This window comes from Cimex lectularius, unplaced genomic scaffold (genome assembly GCF_000648675.2).
Source record: "Cimex lectularius strain Harlan isolate CLEC.00 unplaced genomic scaffold, Clec_2.1 scaffold160, whole genome shotgun sequence".
In the NCBI taxonomy this organism is placed as follows: domain Eukaryota; kingdom Metazoa; phylum Arthropoda; class Insecta; order Hemiptera; family Cimicidae; genus Cimex; species Cimex lectularius.
In genome coordinates, this window is record NW_019392776.1 from 632595 (window position 1) to 651278 (window position 18684).

Here is an 18684-nt window from a genome sequence, read left to right on the forward strand (position 1 = left end):
TGCAATAGAAAGAACGATATTAATTTAATGAGTAATAAATACTTTTTGCTCAATAGCAAGTATTACGGTCATAAAATGTGAACTCGTCATGTTTCAAGAAACAAAGCTTAAAAGCGCTTAAAACATTAAAAAAAGGTGTATCGAATGCTCCTGAATTATTGCCGCACTTAAATTATTCACAGTCCCCACTAGCTTCCTTGTTTCCCGTTGTCCAACCCTTTGTGGATTAGGTTCTCGATAAATCCATAGGATTGAATTTATTAGAACAATTATTTTAATAAGAATGATCAACATGTTGGCAGGACGTTGTTGATGATGATAGGGCATTAGTTAGTTTTCCTGGGTCTTTTCGTGCCCTAGGTTCTACCTCCAGTATACCATGTGGTCTTCCTCTTCATTGTATAACATCATTGAATCTCGGATTTCTAGATAGCCCTTTCACTACCCTGACTTTTACCACTAGAGTAATGTGTTTGCTTGTTGGTTGTTTCCTCCATTCCATGTTTTGGCAACACTGATTCCGAGAGTTCAGGTTTTTCTTTATTCCCATATTTTGGTAATACTGTGGGGGACACTGATTCCAAGAAATGAGGTTTTTGAGGTTTACAATCACGATACAGAACTACTGGAATATGCAGACCATACGGTCTTTTCAGTAAACCCAGCCTGGTAATGGCCTTCAGAAACCTCTATTGGGCTGGTTCAAGAAATGGAGGATCAGCCTCACCCTAAATAACCTTTACCCTTCGCCTTATTACCTCTCCTCCAATCTCCTATTAACCTCACCATCAATCCATGTGGTGTACGTATACATTAGATAGCTCTACCACTGCGCAGAGTTTCACCCTGTCGAACTGTAGCTATGTACTGTGACTGGGACCTCTTGAGTATCCACTTTTACATTTTTTTCACCTATCCTCTGATGGACGAATGTTTGATCTTTTTATCCAAACTGTAGGTTTTAGATCTATATGGCCGTGAAGAACCTCTGGCCAGTCCACTTGTTCATTACTTAGAATTCCTTTTGTGCCCTGGCACCACGTTTGGATTGTCATGTGTTCCCAGGTTTTGGAGATCTTGGATGGACTCACTGACTTTTTCCTTAGCTATTGTATTTACAAGTGTTATTTTATTCCGAAATGAAAAATTTATTTTTCCTTTATCTGTGAGGCCGATAAGTACCGTTCTTCTCCCTTCAATAAAAAAAAACCTTTTTAAACGGGCCGTTGTTACATTTTAAACATGACTAATAATCAACGCTGAATAGACAGGATTATTACGAGCGATATGACTCAAAGTTATTCACAAAGAGGGAGAGAGATAGAGCGAGAGAATGATAAAATCAGAGTGAATAAGTTTGAACTTTATTGTTTGCATTAAATAACGCTCATAGATAACTCGAAAAGGACTGCTTCAACCAGGGAAATGTGTTTTCATATGGGTTTACGTGTAAGGGTTATGTTTCGTCTCGCTTGTGCAAATAAACAGAGAATTCACGTTAATGATCACTAAAAAAAGCAATAAGTGCTTTAACTAGTTTATTAGACTAAACGTCCACATCAATGTCGAAAAGGTTTCGTAACTTTTTTAAAATCATTATTCACATTATATAATCAATTTCAAAATGAACGCATCGTTCCGAAATAATGAATTGCGAAGTGCACCGACAGAAAAACAAGACATTAGTACGAGAAACCCGAATATTTTGTCACTCGTGAAAACTCCACATTATTAGTCATGAGGTGAAAGGAATATCCCTAGTTTTAATTTGCATACTAGTTGACTTTGCACTCAGTCGCTTTCATTACACGAACATTGCTGCCTGAACTTGCGTTGTCCTAACTTCGGGCAGAGCTTTATTGCCATCGTCCGACGGTTATTTTGATGGTGCTTATTTGTTGGTCTGCGAGTCGGTTTGACAAATGTTGACATGAACGTCACTTGACCAACACCCGGTAAGTATCAGTTCAAGAAGTGGCCATATAACCTGACCATTGCTGTTCCTTGTTTTCTAGTTTCTAACCTCTTTACAAATTTGAATCTTATTTATGTGGCTGCATCCAAGATTTTTTAATTGGTTTATTATTTATTGGTCGCCACGTTACCATCTGCGTTTCAGTCTACGGGTAGGGTTATCTGGGATAGCAGAACTGATCTGAGGTAGCATGGCATGGGAATTTGCGTAATTAGCGTTCAACAGGACCAAAGAGAATATTGAGTTTTGGTAGATAAAAAAGGAGGATTTACAATTTTTCTTAGGACTTTTACTTGTGTTCTTGGGATGCTTAAGGCTTAAGAGTCATGTTGTATCTCAACATTTTGTTCCGTTTTAGTCTCGTGTGCTGATTCCAACTAAGTTTTTAGTCTGAGTGAAGTCCCAAGTAACGTCGTGTGGAGTTGACGTAGTTACTGAAAATGGTTTTGAATTGCTGTATCGTCAGCAAAAGTGGAGAGGATTGTTTTAAGGACGAAATGTCACCGATCTAGTAAAAGAAAGGTCCAAAAAGGCTTCCGCGTGGGACGCCAGAACGGGGATGTCTGTGTCCTGTTTAACACTGACAGGTGCGATTTTACAATTAGGCTGTCGATGAATGACGTACACAAAGAACTTCGATGTATTGTGGAGTGCAGGGACCTAAATCCAAACCTTTTTAATTTCAGATTAACCAATTGTACCTTCAAATTACCCTTTTTTTTTTTTTACTTCAATTTAGCCTTTTTGATTTCAAATCAACCCTTTTACCATCAAATTAACCCTATTTAATTTAATGTTTTTAATTTTACCTTTCTTTAAAGCATTACAAAGCTAATGAGATAGTATGAAATACAAGGGTGCGAAGTAAGATTCCTGTATATTTGTTATTTTTGTTTAAATATCTGGGGGGGGGCAAAATATATATATATATTGGGTTCATGTAAGAACATACGAAAATTTAATTAGACTTAGAATAGAGATTATTCGTTTAATTTGAGAATTTTGCAAAAATATAATTTTTTATTATTATTATTTTTATTTATTCATTTTTTTTTTAACGGGGGTTCGCAACAGCAGAGGTCATATCAACCATCAGGGTGCGGGTGTTTTTGAAAAAAAACCCGTTTGTATGTATGTCGGGTTCGAATGCAGGTCCGCTGGATTCGAACCCGGGTACCTTTACTTTACAGTGATGAGCGCCGTGGCGGCCGATAATTAATTACAATTAAAATTATATATTATATAGCATTATTATTATATAGCAAATTAAAGAGAAAAAATTATCCGCGATTTATTTTACAATAAACATAAAATATTTGATCTATAAAATAATTGTATTTTATTTTTTTTTACTTTTTACATTTTAAAAATCTTTTTATTTAAATTTTATTTAAATTTCATGTAGTAGTTTAGACAAGGACTGACTTTATATTGTTAAATACTTTCAAATTGTAAGAAAAAGCTTTTATTTTTATATTTAATTTTATATATAGCTTTTTTCCGTCAAATTGACCCTTTTTAACTTCAAAATAATCTTTTTTAATTTAAAATTAAATTCGCAAATACAAACTAATTTTATTTGACATGCGTATATTTCATCCCATCTAGTAAGATTTTTAATGTTTTAAAGTACAAGTTAATTTGAAATTTAAATGTTATTTGAAAAAAATTAAAAAGGAGTTAATTTGAAATTAAAAATAGTTAATGTTAAGTTAAAAAGGGTTAATTGGAAGTTAAAAGAGTTAATTTGAACTTAAAAAGGGTTAATTTGAAGTTAAAAAGGGTTAATTTGAAATTAAAAAGGGTTAATTTGACGATAAATCTATACGATCTAGGTCCTGGCAGATCTTTATTTCTTTTTTTGTACACTGGCAATTGTATATATTTTTGTACAGGAAGCAATTATTAAAAAATGGAAATAAAATAATGGTCTTTTAATAAAAGTAATAGTTTGATATAGTTTTGTCGAAATGTTGCGGGACCGTCTTGACCATTTTCTCAACGCCTTTTCTCTTGCTAATTTTAATATTCGTCCTAGTTCAAAAACTCTCTCGAAAAACCATCCACGCCTTACTTGCAACCTTCTGCTATTTCTTCTCTTTTTTTTTATTTGTCATGTTAATAACTCATTGAAAGTCGCACACTTTTGTTTAGGTTTACTCATTTTTGAACACTGAAACTACAATTTAAATATCTCATTGAAACAGTTCGAAGGAGCATGAGACCGTTGCTTGAACAATTATGAATTATGATTTGTCAGAACTCTGTCGTTTTCTCATGGTGACATTAAATTACGATTTTCTACACCGTCGCAATAAAAATTAAAATAAAAAAGAAGAAACCTCTATTGTCTGGAATATAGTTTCTTGACCAATTAGTCACGGTTTGATTCTGCAACCGTTCTACGTGTCGTTGAAACAGTTCCTCTAAATCACCAACACTCAGCTTGTTTATTCTGAACGGATGCGCCGGGAATATGTTACAGATAAAAAGCCGTAAACGGTTGTATAACAGTTGAACCGTTTAAATAACAATTTGCATATTCCCACGTACTCAGGGGAGTTTTTGTGTTCGAGACGGAAAAATTTTTCGCCGGAATTGGGCCAAACTGTGAGAAGGACGTGAATGAAAAATGTTCTTGGGCAACAACATTGCCTCGAAAGCAACTCTAGGTGAAGTTAATTTCCTTGTGGTTTACGTTTTAATCACATGTTAGATAGCCAATACGAAACCAATGACGTTTTCAGATACTAATGTAAAATTGTTTTACCCCGTGCCTCCGCATTTGAATTAATTAACTTTTTATTGCATTATATTTCCTTGTAATAGTTGAACAGTGTAATCTTTTCTGAGGGAAAGTAGCACTGTGCACGCTCTTCAACATCTACGATTAATCATTAAGCATTAAATGTAACGACAATCAACAACGTGCTGTTTCTTCTGCAATCTCTGCAATGTCTGCGCAGTCTTGTTTCTGCCTCTCTTAAATACGGCTCCGTAGACTGATGTATCCAATCATACTATCATAACAGTCCTAATACGTCCTGTAGTAATTCGGCCTTTTTTCAAGAAGTTTAACGAACTAAACAGGCTGCTCCGGCCTATACAAACGCCTTGGTAGTCTGCTGTCGGTCCTACTTTCATTCTCACCCTAATTCGTTTTAGTTTAGTACTTAATTTTACTAATTCTGCCTTTATATTCTACCAAGGTTCTTTAATGAACTGCACAGACTTATTCCTGCTGTTCCGAATTTATACAGAAGGCTTTGTAGTCTCCTGTGCCCAGTCCTACTATCACACTATTCTTAAAACATCGTTGGTTTATTAATTCTGCCTTTATTTTATTCCAAGGCCCTTTAATGAATTGCACAGACTTTTTTCTGTTCCTCCGAGTCTATACATTTGTCTCCGGAGTCTGCAGTACTGTCATTGTACTCCTAACACTTCCAAGGTTTCGTAGTTCTGCCATTAGTTTCTGCTATGGAACTATGATGAACATGTCAAGCTGTCCTGGAGTAGAATCCCCTTGAATCGAGTACTTAACTCATTGTCAGATGGATGTACGTTTTTGCCAGGACTGTGTGAATGATTGTTAATCCAACTTTCCAATTTATTGGACTCTTCGTTGTTATTCTGCCCTGTACGTCCCGGTACGCGAACAAGGGTGAATTTATTCGGACTTTCACCCCGAACGGTTGTCACTCCCCGATGTGCTGACCTTAGTGTCTACATCAGGGAGTTCACCCACCCCATTATGTGGCTGGGTCTTTGGTATCCCCTCAAGCCAAATGGCCAGCAGATCGTCGCTTTTCTACCAACGGGGTTAAGCTCCGACGAGGGGCATATTGACAGCTAGGCCATTTCAGCCTCGGATAGATCACTCGCACAAATAAATACATTCATACATTGCATTCATTCTGATTAGTCGGTGGAGTACTGAATATTCCTCCATCGACCTATACAGTGTTAATAATTAAACTAAATGAGGCTCGAAGAGGTACGTTTATAAATATTTCGCCATCGACCCTAGAACACACACTGCTGGAGGTGCGTTGGTGACACTATATTTCACGTTCACCCTTCATCACTCACACTAATAAATACACGCATTCAAATAATACACGTAATGACAAAAAACATAAGATATAAGTATGTATAGTGAAATACCCCCACGTCCTCTAAAAAACGGAACAGGGGACCCAGAAAATGACTGCTGTGCTCGAGAACCATTCTAAAATCCGGCGGCATGCCTGCACGCTCTCTGTACGGAGCCAAGGCATGACACCTCGCTATTATGTGAGATAAATCGAGCTATCTATCTCTGCGTAAGGCGCCTTGTGTCAACGGCATATGGCCAATCACCAATCGGGTGAGGGAGATCCCTCGTCTCAGGCTCAAGTCTATGAGGACCATCCACCGGTCGTTCTCTTGACTCGCAAGACCCTCTCAGACGACCCCACGTGATTCCATTGTTTTCGCCAATGTCTGACCAGGACTTGATGCAATCCTTAACGGCTTAACTACCGCTGTCCGAGGAGATGGTTATACTTTTGTTGATACCATCCAACCTTTTTTGATCTCTCTGGTACAGGGCCCCCAATATGAATTCTAGTACTTTTTTCTCTCATGAAATTTCAATTTCTTATGAAATCTGAATTTGTTGGATCATGACGTCGACAGTCACCTTCAGACCCACCTGAAGTTCCCCCTGAAAATTTAAGCTATTGGAGCCTGTCTCTACAGTGACCCGTGAATTAACTCCCGGATGAAGATATGTTGAAATGAAGATGGCTTATTTCTATTTATATATCCAGCTTCTTCAACTCCATTAGGGACTACAGTCGTCAAAGATTGTTCATCATTTCCGATCCGCCTATGCTCTCTGTATATTCAACCATTCAGCCTGCAGAATCACCAAAAATCAATGAACTGCCCTACAATAAAAAAGTCTACAGGTATGTTCAATATAATCTAGCGTTACTTCCTTGCTAATGGAAGAAGCTATCGGCGTATTTTGGCTCTTATAATTGATCATTATGCTGTGTATTGAATATTTAACTCTTGCAGTGATACCCCTTCAACATGAGCTTATGGCATGTACTGTTCTAACGTACCAGGAATGAACGGTTCTACTCGACATGATATTTAATGATGTTGCTTTTTGTCGTGGAAAACAGCGAAAGTTGTTTCACTGGGAAAAATGTGGGGGTTGGCATCCCATCCCGCTGACAAGATAATTCGCCACAGTGTTTCCGGTACCGATTTCGTCTCGTTTTCACTGATGTCGAATTTCACAACAAAAAAGTTTTTGTAGGTTCGAACGAACGTCTGTCTTGGCCAATTTCACCAATTTGCGCATCTCGAAATATCAGCTCAGACATTGAACCAAACCTAGAAGCAATAAAGTCAATGGTTTTTGTTCGACTGATCACAAGCCCACGAAGAAGTAGTAGATATCTATTTCTAGGCAAGTTGATTTTTTGGTTGTGTTCAAAATGTTGCCCTCGGTGCCCATTTCCCCGACATCTGGGACCGGTAGCCTTCGAGCCCCTTTTTGTTTACTTATTATCATACCATTAATTTTATTTACGTCTAAGCGCTTTCACCCATGTTAGTCGGTTTGACATTACAACGACTGTGACGCAACGGAAAAATATTTTCAGTGAAAGAGCTGCCGACTTTCGAATCAAACTGCATTGTGTTTAGGATAGAAATAGGAAAAAGTCACCACCAAGGTACCTCCATCGCACGTCCAATGTCCTGGATTTACTGGATTCGGTCCTTTGAATCGTTTAAATCCTTTCCTTTCCTTTCCTATCCTAGAAAGCTCCAGAGTAAGCTCCTCTCTCGAGGAAAATTGGATTAAAAATTGAGCCTATTTTCCTCCTATCCTCCCCTGTATTTCTTCGATGACGAAGCAAAAATTTCAACTGGTACCGACCGAGACGAGACGTGCCTCCTCAGCAGGCCTTCCGATTGATCTGTTCCGGTCAACATAAAATTATGTATAAATAATGGAAGAGGCAAAAACATGCAGGCTGGAGTTTTATAAGCAAGAAAGATCTCCCATGGAGGCATTACAAAATCGCTTAGAAAAAGGCAGGGCTTTATCAAAATATTATAGACAGCTTTTGTCCATTAGGGGAAGAAAATCAATATTACATTATTGGTCAGTTCTCTAACAAAACCATTGCCAGTAATTATGGGAAAAAGACTCACGCAAGGGGTTAAAAGGAATGTTGGCTAATGAACGAACAAACTGGCCAGAAGAAGAGTTACAAGGCCATTTAGACCCTGAATCTAAACTTGGGATTTCAAGATCAAACATTTGTCATTCTCAGTTTGGGTCCACAGAAACCGAAAGGAGAAGTAGGCAAACTCTACAGGTGTCAAATAGCTTGCTACAGTTGCTACAGTACACAGAGTAAAATGCCAAAACATGGGATTGAGGAAAAATGGAATCAGTGTTACCGACAGTGTTACCAAACATGAAATCCACAATTAGGAGTATTTTATAGTTAGCACGCACATAATAATTCATCATAATCACCCACATGATAATTCAGAGAAAGCGATACTTGGCCGTCGACTGTACTGTATTGTAGATTTAAATGGGTTAGAATTTAGAGCAGATGGAGGAAAAAGCCTCACTTCTTTGAATCAGTGTTACGTAGGTTATGTAAAGAAGAAACTGCCACATGAAAAGTTCACAGCCAAAATAGTCGGTGAATGTGTCCAAGATCGCCAAAACTTGGTAAAACAAAAAACATCGGAATTCTTGATAAAGAAGCAGACAAACTGGCCAGAGGGTCTGCAACACTATATTGGCCCAACAAGACCTATACTTGAGATTACAAGATAATTCCATCTCCATCTCAGAATGGGTCTTCAAGAAAAAAAAAGGAAAACTCCAGTGGTACCAGGCATAATAAACTAAAAAACCCTCATCATAAAAAATAAATTTAGACAGGGTAAAACTCCGAGGAGTGATAAGGATACATACCGGCCACTGGCATATCAAACACCTAAACATAGTACATACAATAACTGTCATATCTTCGAACTTGAGTCAACAATGGAGACTTGCAGCAATGACCTATCAAACTAACAAACTTTGGCTTCTTAGTACCATTTTCATTATCATCATTAAGTAAACACCTAATTTTTGAGATTTTCTCTTGGATCGCGGGTTAGTGACCTCTTGATAGCTCTTTCCTGTCATTTTTGTCAGACCTTGTCCCGAACACAGACCAAACCACCTAGGTCAGGCAATCCAAAATGATCGACCAAACTACTTTATTCCATTTTAACATGAAGATTTCTAAGTAAATGTTTAGAGCCTTTAACATTTATTAGTTGTTATTTTGGTGGTTCATCTGCCCGCGATCCCTCACAATTGATGAGGGTAGGCTTTGTGGAATGTGAAAAGTCAGAAGTCCATCATTGTGTGTCAGTATAAAAGGGCTTCCTTTTCTACCTTAGAAGCGCCCAATATGAGGATTTGGCATAACTTTGTTTGGAACCGTTTTAATATAATAATGTTCCCTAATTATATATTAAACGGTGTCGGATTCCTTCGTTAAAATCCCGCTTAAGATTCGAAGCTTCCGTCAAACGTGTCCAGCTTTTGAAATAAAGAGCTTTGTTATGAAACGTCCACAATAAATGCACTGGGCTTTATATCGAATTCAACAGTCGTAACGAGCTTTAAAGCTAAGAGTTGAATGTTTAATCTTCACCTCTCCCTCCCCGCTCACTGTGACTTTTCACGGTGACTAACAAAACTTTCGATTTATCTTTGGAAATAATCTATCGGGGGCGGATTATCTCAGTCGGATCTGAAGTACTGGGAAAACAAATCGTGGGCAACCCAATTCTTGTCGACCAGCTGAACGTAAACACGTTTTTCCTTTCGATGTTTTTGTCACTGTTGACTAGATGCTGATTAAGGCATTAAAGTATGCGTGTGTCATGAACATTGGCTGTGAGGGGGGTCAATAATGCGCACAAGGTTGGTGGCGTTTTTCATCGGCCATGCCAACGTCAAAGCTGAACCCAAATAGTTATTATTATTACAAATGTATCTGATTTTGCTATTATGCAGACCTCGACAACGAAACCAATCGAGCGGGAACACTGTCGATAAAGGTCGTTGTTGTTTTGGGATTTTTAACGTTTAGTTTCTTTTTATCAATTTGACTGTTCAAAAAACTGACAGTTTAGCTTTTGGGATCGAGCTTACATTACAAAAATTACGAATAAAATTTGTTATTTTGAGGATCTTCTTCTAAATGAATTTATCACAAGCAACCTATTACTGAAGATGGCGAAATACCGAAACGCGCCTGGCAGACCAAACCGGAGAGGTAAAGTAGACCAAACTACAGGTTCATCACCCTGCACACACCATGGAGAAATCTCGATAATAAATATTTACCTAAAGTGTTTGAGTTTCGCTGACAATAAAAGTAGTGCTTGAAAGGTCTCCCAGGATTTTCAGATGACACATAACTTCAAATATCATACTGACTTCATGATTTGTAGGTTAGAATGAAATTGGTATTTTGTAAATTATCGTCTTATTGTTCCTGCAACGGCTTTGCACTTTTTCAATACCTTAGCCTAATCGAATCGATTTCTGTCTAAAAGAGAGACCACAGATTTGCCTGTGCCATCATGACTCAGAATTCACCACTTTTGTATATCTTTTTGTATTTTGAATCAAGTGCTGTTCGTTTTACATTTTCTATGTTCGGTTTATGAGCTGTTTGACTAACGTGGCCCATCAATGAAGATGGCGAAATTCCGAAACGCATCTGACTGACCAAACCAGCGTGGTTAGGTAGACCAAACTACAAGTTCATCACCCTTCAGACCCCCATAGAAAAATCCAGGCAATAAATATTTACCTCAAGTGTTTGCGTTTCACTGACAATCTTAAATAAAATATGGTGCATAGAAAGGTCTCCAAGGATTTTTACAAGACACATAACCTCGAATATCATACTGATCTCTTGATTTGAAGGTTAGAGTTGGCAGGTTAAAGCAGCTGATGTTGACCCTGTGACGTCTTGACACCTTTAAATATTATCCTTAGCTAAATCAAATCGATTCTTATCCAAAAGGGAGATCACAAATTTACCGGTGGTCTGATCGTCATCCTCCTGATCCTTCTAAACCTATTAATCAACTTATTGGTTGCCTATCCTCCCCAGTTTGATCCATCAGACATTTCGCCATCTTCAGTTATGGGTCACGATAGTCAAAACTAATTCCATAATTAACTAAATATCATATTTTTCTTGTTTCCGTATATAAAATATTTTTAATCATTTAAATTTTAATGTGTGAGGGGTGATGGACGCGTAATTCTGTCGTTTCGGCCCGTTTAACCTCGCTTTTTTTCGTTTTGTCGTGTCAGACGCGATTCGGTCCCCTGCCATCTTCAGTGATGTAGTCAGACCCAGTATTTCCTTTCTTCTCTTGTTAATGATGATTGCCGGTCAACACATATTCTCAGCAATAGGCAGACTAAAAATGAAAACGACAAAACATGAAGATGTAGGTAGACCAATCGATGGTCCGATAGTTGTCTTGTAAATGGCAAGTTTTATAAAACGTAAATTCAATTTTCTTCCTATTGAGCCTATAGAAGTCTCGGTCGTCCGTTTAGTTCCGCTCTTTTCAATCTTGTGTGTAGATTACAATCAACTCAGTTTTCAATATTATGTGGGGTTGGCCAAAACTGGATATTCTAATAGAATCTATTTTTCATCTATCCACGAAGATTGTTCTTTATTATTTTCGTCAGTTATTATATACGATAAACTTAGCTTTATATGTTAATTAACATTCTAATTTTCAAGGCTAGCAAATAAAATTACAAAAGCGGGTTCATTCCAACGTTTTTCTCATTAATTAAATTCTCATAATTAATAACCTTTTTGTTATGTATTTATTATAAAGGTAATATTATAAATTTATAGAGGCCCTCATATAAAATTTATAATTTCCACGATTGGAAGGTTGAACGAGGGCGAAGGAAAATGGAGGATTATCCAAAACCCTCCCAGAGAAGATCCGATATTGCATCTGTACGCATTGTCTTCCAAGGCTGGAGGGGAAGTTGTAATTATTTATAACAAAGTTGGCAATTTATATGGTAACTTCTTCGACGTTTGCCGGTTCGGGACTGAGAATTGGTACGAGATTGAGTTGAAAGTTGAAAGAGTAGAAGGAACTTTCTATACAGGAATGGGGGCAGGGCTGAAGGAACTCGAATCAAGGACATTTTCTCAAACGTTACCAAGTGCAGAGGTACACGGACGGAACGGCGGACAGGTTGTACCGAAACAATAAATTTAAAAAAAATCAAATTGCGTCACCTCTTTCGAAAATATTTTATTAATTGTCACACGGACAACTGCCGTTATAGCCGTCGAGGAATTTCGCCCTCTTTTCCCTGGCTTCCATTAACCCCCCCCCCTTGTGGTCTCGGACGGTAGCGAAAATAAGTTTATTGCATAATAATACCGTATAGTTCAGATTTTTCAAACATTCCCATCTTAATTTGAAAATACAGTCTGTTTCCGAAAATGACCGGACAAGGATTCAGATCTAGTGGAATATATTTTTTCCCGTAAAATTAACCCTTCTTTAACTACAAATTAACCATTTTTTGTAGCTTCAAGTTAACTGTTTTTAGATTAAAATAGCCCTTTTTTAAACTTAAAATTAACCTTTTTTTATCTATAAATTTCCTTTTTTAATTTCAAATTAACTTTGTTTAACTGTAAATTACACCTTTTTAATTTAAAAAATAAATTATATTTAATAAGTACTATATAAATTTAAATATTAAACAACGAAAATCTCTAATAGATACATTAATCCATATAACCTATTTAGTAGTCCTAATTGACTATATGAATTAAAATTTCTTAACAGATATTGGAATATAGCTTTTTTCCGTCAAATTAATCCTTTTTAACATAAAAGCAACCTTTTTAGCTTAATATTAACCATTTTTAACAAAAATTAACCTTCTTTAATTTCAAAAATAAATACTATTTAATAAGTCGTATAAATAAGAAAATTTCTATTACATAATGGTTAAAATATTTCTTAATAGATATTGGAATATAGCTTTTTTCCGTCAAATTAATCCTTTTTAACATGAAATTAACCTTCATACCGATACTCACCCCACCTTCATAAATTCTATCAAATTAACCTTTTTTTAACATCGAATTATGCTGTTTTTTAGCTTAAATAACCTTTTTTTTATATCAAACTAACCTTTGTTTGACTTCAAATTAACTTTTTTTAGCTTCAAATTAGCCTTTTTTGGCTAAAAAAAACTTCTTTAACTTAAATTAATCTTTTTTTTTGCTTAAAATTAACCTTTTTTAGCTTAATACTAACCATTAGTAACTACAAATGAACCTCCTGAAATCTCAAAAAAGAAGCATTATTTATAAGTAGAAAATTTCTATATAAAACGGTTAAAATATTTCTTAACAGAGATTGGAATATGGCTTTTTTCACCAAATAATCTTTTTTAACATAAAATTAACCTTCATACCCATATTCACCCCACCTTCATCATTTCTATCAAAATAACCTTTTTTAACATCGAATTAACTTTTTTTTAAGCTTAAATAACCCTTTTTTATTTCAAATTAACCTTTTTTAACTTAAAATTAACCTTTTTTAGCTTAATATTAATCATTTTTAACTTCAAATTACCTTCTCTAATTTGGAAATTAAATACTATTTAATTGTCAAATAATTTTTTTAAATGTATTAAATAATAATGTTTAATAAGTAGTATGTGAATTTAAATAATAAATTAAAGATGTTTTAATTATATAAAGATTTTAAAAAATTTTCATTAAAATTGAAATTTAGTTTTTTCCCTCAAATTAACCTTTTTTGCCATCAATTAACTTTTTTTAGCTTAAAATAACCCTTTTGAACTTCAAAATAATCTTTTTTTATTTACATTTTAATTTCAAATTAACCATTTATAACTTCAAATTACCCCTTCAAATTAACTTTTTTGGGGGTTGAAATTAAGCATTTTTAGCATCCAGTTAACCTTCTTTAATTACAACAAATAAAATCTAGTTGATAAGTAGTACCTAACTTTAAATAATAAATTAAAGATGTTTCTATTATATAATGATTTCAAATTTGTTAACTAAAATTGTAATATGGTTTTTCCGTCAAAGTAATCCTTTTTAACTTCAAATTAACCATTTTTAGCTTCAAATTAACCATTTTAACTCCAAGTAACACTTCTGATATGGCTTGCCTGTTTTTAAAAGGTTTTCGACTATACCACACTTAAAAGTTGATGGTGGGTTGGCCTGCTAGTACGGTGAACACACGTTGAACCTGTACTTGGGTCCGTCCTGACTCGGTTTTTTTAATGTTATGAACGCGTTTCGCTTTGTGCCTTCTTCGCCATTGAGTCAGTTTTTCACTGAAGATGGAGCAAGCCGAAACGTAACGGGATTAGCACAGTTTACGTGAACTTGATATAAAAGCGATTCGTGATGAGCAGTGACAATATAGTCAAATAATAGTTTTCAAATCCCATTAATCGACTTCTCTACATACGATCATCTTTCTAGCCCACTGTCCTCTTGTCCAAATCGATTCTTAATTTTTTCTTTTTCTTTTTGTATTGCTTCCGATTAAGTTTACTTTATTATTTATTTACTTAAAGATCATCAAAACATCGAGAGTGACGCGTCCTGCATCCTTGATGTACGATCACCCGGGTTTCAGACGGAAGACAGTCAGATTTCTGTCTTTGTCATCCCAAGTATTTTAAGGTTGAGAAAAACCTCGAGACACATAAACTTTTAATTTTTGTTTTATCTCACATGAGATCTCTCATTTTCCACGATAGCGAGATGCGAATAGGGGTTTAACTATTATAAATTGCAAGTCGTCAATTTACATTCTTTGAAAGGTTTTTTGACGCTGAATGCAATGTTGAAAGGTGAACTGTGAGCAATAATCGAGTCTATTGTTCTGCCTGATGACATCGTAGTGAACACCCTGATGACATGCTTGTGCAATCATCATCAGCGCGACATGTTATTGGGTCTTGGCTTCTTCAAGGAATTCCAGCTCTACTATCTATTGTAGCTCCAGTACCTTACACTCAGCAAGTACTTGATATCTTGATATAGTCTTTTGAGGTTCTCGTCATCATTCGTGCTACATGGTACCATCTTTGTACGCTTATAAAACTAGAGGGGGGAATAGAGCTAAGCCCCAAATATACGAGGTAGAATTTTCCTTTCAGAAATTAAGAGGTTCCTCTCGTCTTTAGAAATTGTCCAAGCCACGAACCCCTATAGGCTTCAACTTCGTCGTACCAGTTGCTTTTCAATTGCTTAACTCGTGCAATGAAGGTACTTGCATAGGTTATCATTTGTTTGGATTCGCCTGACAGTGACGAGAGTCTAAGTATAGGCATTTGCCCTCGCAATTCCCTTTCATCTCCTATCTCTTGGCTAGATACCATGTATTTAGTTTTTGACGGGGTTTACAAGTAGCTTATTCTTGCCGCTACCTCTTAAGGAAGTTTCCATCGCGACTTTGTATTTACTTACAAAGGAACTGAACTAGTCTATTAAATACAGTTGTGGTTTGAATGCCTCAATCATGGGATTCCTTCTAGGGCCAGATTGAACAGTTGATGCTATTCCTCCACCCTGCCCTACCGCTCTTTCTGTTCTCCTCAGACCTGTAATCTGCATATCGGATTTTGGAAAAACCACTTTTAGAGCTTTTAGATCGCGTTACAAGAGAGCTAGAGAAGAGTAAACTTGTAGCGCTAAAAACGAACATTTCACAAAAAGAAATCTCACAATGAACCTGCACCTACACCCATGTACATCGTGCGCAATCCGTATATAAATAAATACATATTTACACCAACGGTTGGTAATAGGCCGGGGGCGAACCCGCAAGGCCGAGACGACAAGCAGCGGAAAATAACCAGACTCTTCTTTTCTTTTCTTTAAATATTGCTTGTTATTTTTTCCTTTATGATTGGGAATGCTAAAAAGGAAAGAAAATGTGCTGGCGGATGTGGGTGACATCAGTAAAATCCTTCTTTATTAATATGAAAATAAGTGTCTTTTTATCGCAACAATAATTCATATATTATTTTCTGTTACAGAAGCTGGAATTTAATGTTCTGATGTTCGATATGTAAGTATTTTTTCTTTTATATTTAACAATAACAATGAGCTTTTATCGGTATTTTTATTTGTAATAATTACCAACACTTTTGGCAAAGTCCTCTGAAGCAGTTTTGTAATTAACTTAATTTGACCGTTTGTAACCATTATCATTTATATATTATCTAGTTATTAAATACTTTGGTCGTTTCTGATCATTTTGATCCGACTATCGTACCTGGTTTCTGTCGAGACGTGCTTCAGTCTTTTCGCCAACTTCAGCGATAAATTTCTCTTAGAAGAACTTCACAACAACAAGAGCAACAATTAATTAAGGTTTTTAGTTGAGATGAAAAAAAAGTCAATGGCACGAGAGGGATTCGAACCCACGACCTTCGGCTAGATACGCCGCTGCTCTACCACCTGAGCTATCGTGACCTCGATCCACTCGGACATCAACTCCCCTTCTCAACCCCACCTTATGAGTTTTCCCTCCTTTCGCCATTTTTCAAAACTCTCCGTCGCCATTTCAATTGTCGTCGAGAATCCAAACCGATTACACGACATTTCTTTTGTAAGTTTTGCGGATGGTCCTTCCATGAATCTCTTCGCGTGCCTCATGCCTGCGATATTGTTCCACCAGGTTTTGTACTCATTAAGGATCCATTTTAAGATGTATCCTCTTTTGTGGCAGGCTGCTAGGCCGCAGTAGGGTTCTGGGGCCCATAGAGTCCATTGGCCAGCATGTCAGCCTTTTCGTTGCCTCTACCGAATGTCCAGGGACTCATGCCAGGGTCAGGTCATTAGGGTCGCTGACGTCCGTTAGGGCCTCCATGCATTTCCAAACATTCTTTGCATTCGCCTCGCATGAGGCTAAGGCCCTGAGAGCTGCCTGGCTGTCAGAGAAAATGGCTATCTTCCGGGAATTTATTCTCTGCCTAAAGCACACCGGTGAGTCCTATTTCATCTAGGAACTTGATTAATAGGCCCGGTTTCAATGGTTGCATCTCTTCTATGGTCACATTGCACATCCCAAAGCACTTCTTCCTGCGGGCAAGTGTAGCACCACAGTTTGTTAGTAGATGTGTTGGTGTCTCCCCTGCCTCTTTGCAGAATATGCATGTGCCGTCTTGGATTATTCCAATCTTCTTTAAGTGTCCAATTAGCTTGCAATGCCCTGTTAAGAGTCCTATTAGGATTCGCCGTTTATTCCTGCTTCCTTTGACACATTCTGTAATTTCTTTTCTTCCGAAATTTGTTAGAAGATTCTTGGATTGCCTGTGTCCAATGAGTGAATTCCATTGTTCCTTCATTGTCTTTTTGTCCTTCTGTCTGAGATAAACATTGATAGAGTGGGTTCCTATGCCACAGAAAGGTTCGGGTCCTATCAGCGGTGTAGCAGCTCCTTTCCTTGCAAGGGTGTCCACTTTCTTGTTGCCTATACTCCCTCATACTCATGTCCTTGGACCCAGCAGAGGCTGACTTTGTTCTGCGTACCTAATATGTTTAATTTGGTTTTGCAGTTCAACACCATCTTTGAACTAATGATATTTGAGCTTAGTGCTTTGATGGCTGTTTGGCTATCTGACTTGATAGCTATGGTCTTGTTTTTGTACCCTTTATTCAGGTTGAGTTGAGTACATCTCTCGATTGCGTGAATCTCAGCTTGAAAAATACTGGTGTATTTGGTTCCAGGACCGAATACTCCTGCCTATGTACCTTCTTGTGTTCTAGATCCATCTGTGTACCAAACGATGGTGCCATTCTTAAAGGAGATGTTTTCCTCTCCTTCCCATTCTTTTTTGTTACCTAGGATTATTTGGAAGTTTTGGTTAAATTCAAACATCCTGTTCATGTCGTCTTTTGGAGCCATGAATACCGGATGGTCTTTCATTATTTTGTTGCTGCCTCTCCATTTTAGTTTTATTCCTGTTGGAGGCTTCTCTTTGATAATACTAATGATTTCTGTGCTGTCCTCATTACCATGTGGTGTAGGGGTATTAATCCCAATACTGTTTCCATATGAACTGTGTGACATGTTCTCATTGCTCCTGACTTGTCTGATAGTATAAAGATTTTTTTTGTCAGTGTAACTCTTATAAGATTTTCTAAGACACAAGAGTTGATGGCGTGTATTTCAGCTTGAAAGACCGAGTTTAACTTCCATAATGATTGTTCATGTTTTGGGCTTTTACAAAAACCGCATGATCCTTCATTCTGTCTGCCATATCATTGTATCTTATTTCCTGAATTATTCTCCTTTTTAGTCTGTTGAGACTTCATAGAATGTTGTAAAGAGTGTTTCCGGGATCATGAAATCAGTACCCATTTCTAAAAATGGTCTTTTGATTTTATTTATTGCTGTGTGCTTGAATTGTTTAGTTCCCATCCAAATTGGATTGTTTCTGGAGCCTAAATGAACTTTTCCTCGCTTCTCCTTTATAGAATTTCCAAATATTGCCTAAATATTTTCAATGGAGGTTTAGCAGTGTTTCTAGTGGGGTT

At 36.7% G+C, this 18684-nt stretch overlaps 1 protein-coding gene across 2 annotated transcripts in view; it reads left to right on the forward strand.

Annotated features, from left to right (window-relative positions):
• Positions 1 to 18684, forward strand: part of LOC106671682 — a 65220-nt gene that overhangs the window by 32521 nt on the left and 14015 nt on the right. For both annotated transcript variants that reach the window (XM_014402615.2, XM_014402622.2), the window contains exon 2: positions 16179 to 16210. The gene's annotated coding sequence lies outside the window, so the exon portion shown is untranslated. The remainder of the gene's footprint in view (positions 1 to 16178; positions 16211 to 18684) is intronic.